Genomic DNA, 6000 nt, shown 5'->3' on the forward strand with positions numbered 1-6000 from the left:
AAAAACAAGGAACATTAGGAACTAAAATGCCCAAAAATATATTTTTCAAAATAACATTGTATTCGTTATAGTGAAATTCTGGTTAGTAAATGATCTGCATTCCATCAGGATCCAGCTCTGACCCGCCAGTCCGACGAAGCAAGTCCCTGACAAGTGTTCATTCTAACTTCGTGGAGAAGCGTGCATTTCTAATTTCATCTCTCTTTTTCTTTTTTTTTTAAATCAGCCCTGGCCAGGGTGGCGGTTGATTGGAGTATCCACCCATGGTCTCAAGTTCAGTTTCCGGTCAGGGCACATACCCAGTTATGGGCCCCATCCCTGGTGGGGGAAGGACTGAGAGGCAGCAGATGGATGTTTGTCTCTCCCTCTCTCTAAAATCAATGAAGAAACATATCCTTGGGTGAGGACTAAATAAATATTTTCCCCCTTTAACTACCGTTTTCCCTAGGCCAGTGGTCGGCAAACTCATGAGTCAACAGAGCCAAATATCAACAGTACGGCGACTGAAATTTCTTTGGAGCGCCACATTTTTTAAACTTAAACATCTTCTAACGCCTCTTCTTCAAAACAGACCCGCCCGGGCCGTGGTGTTTTGTGGAAGGGCCGCACTCCAGGGGCCAGAGAGCCGCCTGTGGCTCTCGAGAGCCGCAGTTTGCCCACCACGGCCCTAGGCTATATGCACAATAGACAGACTTGAAATCTAGTATCTTAATCTCAAAGGTTTACTGTCCAAATACATAAACTTAAAAACACACACAACAACCACCAAGCAAAGGGACCTCAGACAGTCTTCTTCAGACTCTGAGACACACGGAAACGGCCTCTGCCAGCTGGTATGCTGCTGGGCGGCGCCTCAAGGCTGCAGTCAAGTGTACCTGGAGTGAGCTCAAGGGCAGGGAGCCGTGCTCCACTTTCCCCGCGGCTCTGATAGCGAGTGGGAGCCGCACCCAGCACCGCAGCCACTTGAGCTATGCACCGCGCTGTCACCGGGAGGAGCGGGGACAGACACGGCGCCGCCCGGCCCGGCCAGCGTGGCTCCCCGGCTGAGCTTTGACCTGTGAACCAGGAGGTCAGGGTCCCGTTCCCCGAGGGCACAGGCCCGGGCTGCGCGCTCCATCCCCAGGGTGGGGCGTGCAGGAGGCAGCCGGTTGATGAGTCTCTCTCATCATTGATGTTTCTGTCTCCCTCTCCCTCTCCCTTCCTCTCTGAAATCAGTAAAAATATTTTTTTTAAAAAAACTCACAGGTGCCAAACCCTGACTAAGCAGGGTGCTGGGCAGATCTGCAGGACGAGGGATGTGCTCCAGGCACGGAGGTGTCTGAGCTGAGTTTTAAAGGTGACAGTCAGAGGCCGTGAGAGAACATTCCAGCAGAGGAAGACAAGGAGACCGGGAAGCGTTCAAGGGCCCAGGAGGCGTTCAGCAAAGCACCATGAGGCGCCTAAAAGGAGGGGGGAGGCTGGGAGTGCAGGCCGGAGCCCAGTGAGGAGGAGTCCTGGCTCCCAGCTCAGCATCGGGAGGCCGGACTGTGCGAGCAGAGGGAGCCGCGGGAGGGCGTTAGCTGCAGGACTGTGTGTGTGTGTGTGGGGGGGGGGGCTGGGGGTGTGTGTGGGGGGAGGTGACTACGAACAGAGTACTGTTCCGGAAAGAAGCCAGGACAAACATCTGGACTTAACTAAAGGACAAAGAGAGGAACTACAATGAAGAGGTGGGGAAAGGTCGGGAAAACACTCGTAACACATCTGCACTCTTCTCTCGCGGACAAACTCCCTCTAAGGGGCTACCAAGCTGCCCCCCGAAAACGGAGAACTCGGCCGTAGCTCAACTGCTCAGCTGCGCCAGCCGGGCTGGTCCTGTTTTCAGAAACAGAGATCTAACCGCTAAGCTTACACCTGAAACTAATACAAAATCAGCCCGCCAGCAAGGCTCAGGGGCTGAGCGTGGGCCTACAGAAGCCGGGGGTCACCGTTCGATTACGGGCCAGGGCTCATGGCTGGGTGGTGGACGCGATCCCCAGTGTGGGACGGGCAGGAGGCAGCCGGTCTATGATTCTCTCTCCTCACTGATGTTTCTCTCTCTCTCTCTCTCCCTCCCTCCCCCTTCCTCTCTGAAATCAGTAAAAATATATGTTTAAAATATTAGCAACTCAAGCTCCTTTCCCTCTCCTCCCTCAACTCCCACACTTTACGGATGGGAAAGAAGGTCCAGAGCGGAAGGCAGGCAGGCGTGCCCAGAGCCACAGAGCCCAGGGAGTGCCTCTGAGCCTATGGCCGCCCGCACCGCCCGCCACAGAGCGGGACAGTTTGCCAGGCCCAGTGGCTGGCAAACTCACGAGTCAGCAGAGCCAAATATCAACAGGACAATGACTGCCATTTCTTTGGAGAGCCACATTTTTTAAACTTCAACTTCAAACGCCACTTCTTCAACACAGACTCGCCCGGGCCGTGGTATTTTGTGGAAGCGCCGCACTCCAGCGGCCAAAGAGCCGCATGTGGCTCGTGAGCCGCAGTTTGCCGACCACGAGCCTAACACGGGATGCGAGTTAGCCCCGTGATCTCCCTCCACGCCAGCCCTAACACGGCCATTAATTCTGAACCCGGCGACGCGATGGCCTGAGCCGCCTGCGGGATAAAACGGCCGGCCCGTCCCAAGCACCTCTGCGTCAGAGAGACCCATCTCCGGAGGGCAGACCGCACCGCGGACGCACACCCATCCTGAGAGGTCACGTTTGAAACGGAAACGTCGACACACACGCCACCTTCACCGCAGCCGCTGTCACTGTCCTCCGCTCCCTGGGAGCGAGGCCGGACTGGAGACTCTCACCGCGGCGCCGAGAGAAGCTCCTCCAGGCACACACTCCCCTTCTCACCGACTCTGTCAGAAACCCCCTCCTGCTGGCCATCCGGGGACTCAGCAACATCTTCCCGCCACCAAAGCCGCTGAGTCTTCAAGACTGCCTGGTGCGTGCGAACGCGGAGGAGAGACATTATTTGAGAGAGAGGAGAGAGCGAGAGAGCGAGAGAGAGAGAGAGAGGAGAGAGCGAGAGAGAGAGAGAGGAGAGAGCGAGAGAGCGAGAGAGCGAGAGAGAGAGAGAGAGAGAGCGAGAGAGCGAGAGAGAGAGTGAGAGAGAGAGCGAGAGAGCGAGAGAGAGAGTGAGAGAGCGAGAGAGAGAGAGAGAGAGAGAGCGAGAGAGCGAGAGAGAGAGAGAGAGAGAGAGAGCGAGAGAGGAGAGAGAGAGAGCGAGAGAGCGAGAGAGAGAGAGAGAGCGAGAGAGGAGAGAGAGCGAGAGAGCGAGAGAGCGAGAGAGAGAGAGGAGAGAGCGAGAGAGCGAGAGAGAGGAGAGAGCGAGAGAGCGAGAGAGCGAGAGAGAGAGAGAGGAGAGAGCGAGAGAGCGAGAGAGCGAGAGAGAGAGAGAGAGAGAGGAGAGAGAGAGAGAAATCTTGGGTCAGCCATTTCCTTACAGAAACAATTCCATCCGATCGATAACTCCACGTGCCCTGGCACCGCATGCCCTGCTTATGGGCGGGCTGCTCTATCACTGGCATGCCTTAGGCCCAGGTCCGAGAGCACAGCTCTGATTCCATCTCAGCATGCGTCCTCCCGGGGCCACGGAGGACGCGGGTGGGCTCTGCAACACTTCTCGGTGTTTCTGAATCTGCCGGAGACTCAGGAGCACGTTATGGATGGCATGTGGTGTATATACTCTCTGACAACCCCCGCCCCGCCCTCCGCGATCACAGCGGGGCAGCGGCGAACGCACGGGCACTCCCCCTGGCTGGGCAGCCCAAGGCCCTCTCTGCCTCCGGACGAGCCCAGGGACCCCAGGGGCCCTGACTTGGCCTGGGACACGGGCTGCAGGTACGGGGGAGCGGACTCCTTTCCCAGACCCCCCCAGGGGAGCTCCCCGGGCAGGAGCGATCGGGTCTCCAAGCCATGCCATCACCATCCTGCGGGAAACACCGGGTTATTCGCATCCAACCGGATGCAAGGACCCAGGTCTGAAGAAAAAAAGAAAAAAAGGACATTCCGCCTGCTCGGGGCTGGCCTCCCGGGAGAGTGGGACGAGGGTGGGGGCGCGGGCCCCGGAGGAAGCCCAGCCCGCAGGGAGGCCCAGGTCCGCCGCCCGCGGCCCGGCTCCCCACGCCGCGTCCTCGGGGGGTCCCCCCGGGCCCCGCTGCCCCGCCGGGGGCATGGGGACCGGAGGACCCGGGCGCGGAGGCGGCGGCCCCGCCTCTCCTGGGGCCCGGAGGAAAGCGTCGCGCCCGGCGCCTCGGCTGCTCAGAGGTTCCGGCGGCCGGGTGACCAGCACCGGGTCCCGGACACCCGCCGGGGCGGCCCGCTGAGCCCCGGCCCGCGGCGCCGTCTGCGGGGCGGCCCGGAGCCCGCGGGGCCGGCGCAGGCGCAGAAGCGGGCCGGGCCGGGCTGGGGGCCCGGCAGGGGGACGGCGCAGGCGCGGGCCCGACGGGGTCCGCGGGGCCGCCTGGGCCTGGCCGCGCGGGCGGCGCTGAGGAGGTGGACCGGCCCGCGGGCGCCCTCGGGGGGGACCGGGCCCCGGCTCTTACCGCGCGGCGCCGCCTCGCTCGCTCGCCGGCCGGCTGGCTCCGGACTTGGGCCGGGGGCGAGGTCGCCCGGTGGCGCGGCCGGATCCCGTTGAGTCCCGGCCTCAGGGTAACAGCCAACCCCGCGGCGCCGTGGGCCCGGCCCGCCCTGCCTCCCTCGCGGGCCCCGCCCTCGGCCCCGCCCTCGCCCCGCCCTGCGCGACCGGCGCCGAATGAGCAGACGCCGCACAGGCCCCGCCCACACCCCGCCGCCGCGCCGTCGCCTGAAGCCCCGCCCACTCTCCCACATCTGGATCGCGCATGCGCGCTAGCACCCGGCCGGCCACATAAAGGCCTGGGGCGGCGGGTGCGCGCGCACGGAGCCTGCCCCTGGCTCTCCAGCTCCCGGCTGGTCTGGGGGGCGTCGCTGGGCACGGGCAGGTGGCAGGTGCAGAGCTCCTTTGTCCCAAAGGCTTAGCTCAGCTCCGACGTCCGCCATCGCTTATGTACTGTGTGCCCAGGACCGTGCGAGGCGTGAGCTAGGTAGGGGTGAGATAAACACACACGCCCCGCCTTCCTGGCGCTCCCCGTGTGTGCCGCAGGGAGCACAGACAGTTCAAAGTGAGCCACATAGTTGTGCATAGACGCGTGAATCGGGGAGATCACGGTACGATTCTCGGTCAGGGCACCTGACCGAGATACAGGTTCCTTCCACCCCCAGTGTAGAACAATGCAGGAGGCAGCCGATCAATGGTGCTCATCGTTGATGTTTCTATCGCTCTTTCCCTTTCCCTTCCTCTCTGAAATATATATATATATATATATATATATATATATATATATATATATATATATATATATATATATATATATATATTAATATTTTTATTGATTTTTTACAGAGAGGACGAGAGAGTTAGAAACATCCATGAGAGAGAATCATCCATCAGCTGCCTCTTGCACACCCCCTACTGGGGATGTGACGGGAATCAAACCCAGGACCTTTCAGTGCGCAGGCTGACGATCTATCTACTGAGCCAAACCAGTCTCAGCAATAAAAATATATTTTAAAAAAAATTTTTTTTAAATATATTTTATTGATTTTGTACAGAGAGGAAGGGAGAGAGACAGAGAGTCAGAAACATCGATGAGAGAGAGTCATCAATCAGCCGCCTCCTGCACACCCCCTACCAGGGATATGCCCGCAACCCAGGTACATGCCCTCGACCGGAATCGAACCCGGGACCCTTTGGTCCCCAAGCCGAAGCTCTATCCATTGAGCCAAACCGGTCCCGGCTATTTTTAAAAAATTTTTAATGAGCCACTCCCAAAAAACATGAAGCTAAATATCCTTTATCAAGTTTTTAAAAAAATCTGTTAGGTCGCAATTATCATACAGTTTTTTTTTCCTTTGATAGTTTGAAAGATAATAGATTTTTTAAAATATATTTTATTGATTTTTT

The 6000-nt window shown here is 58.6% G+C and overlaps 1 protein-coding gene across 1 annotated transcript in view; it reads right to left on the reverse strand.

The window, feature by feature from the left end:
* Positions 1 to 4719, reverse strand: part of SPECC1L (sperm antigen with calponin homology and coiled-coil domains 1 like) — a 44811-nt gene extending 40092 nt beyond the window's left edge. Inside the window, exon 1 of the mRNA XM_084867416.1 lies at positions 4562 to 4719. The gene's annotated coding sequence lies outside the window, so the exon portion shown is untranslated. The remainder of the gene's footprint in view (positions 1 to 4561) is intronic.
* Between the last annotated feature and the right edge of the window lie 1281 nt (positions 4720 to 6000).

Source organism: Pipistrellus hanaki (genome assembly GCF_964339955.1).
Source record: "Pipistrellus hanaki genome assembly, chromosome: 19".
In the NCBI taxonomy this organism is placed as follows: domain Eukaryota; kingdom Metazoa; phylum Chordata; class Mammalia; order Chiroptera; family Vespertilionidae; genus Pipistrellus; species Pipistrellus hanaki.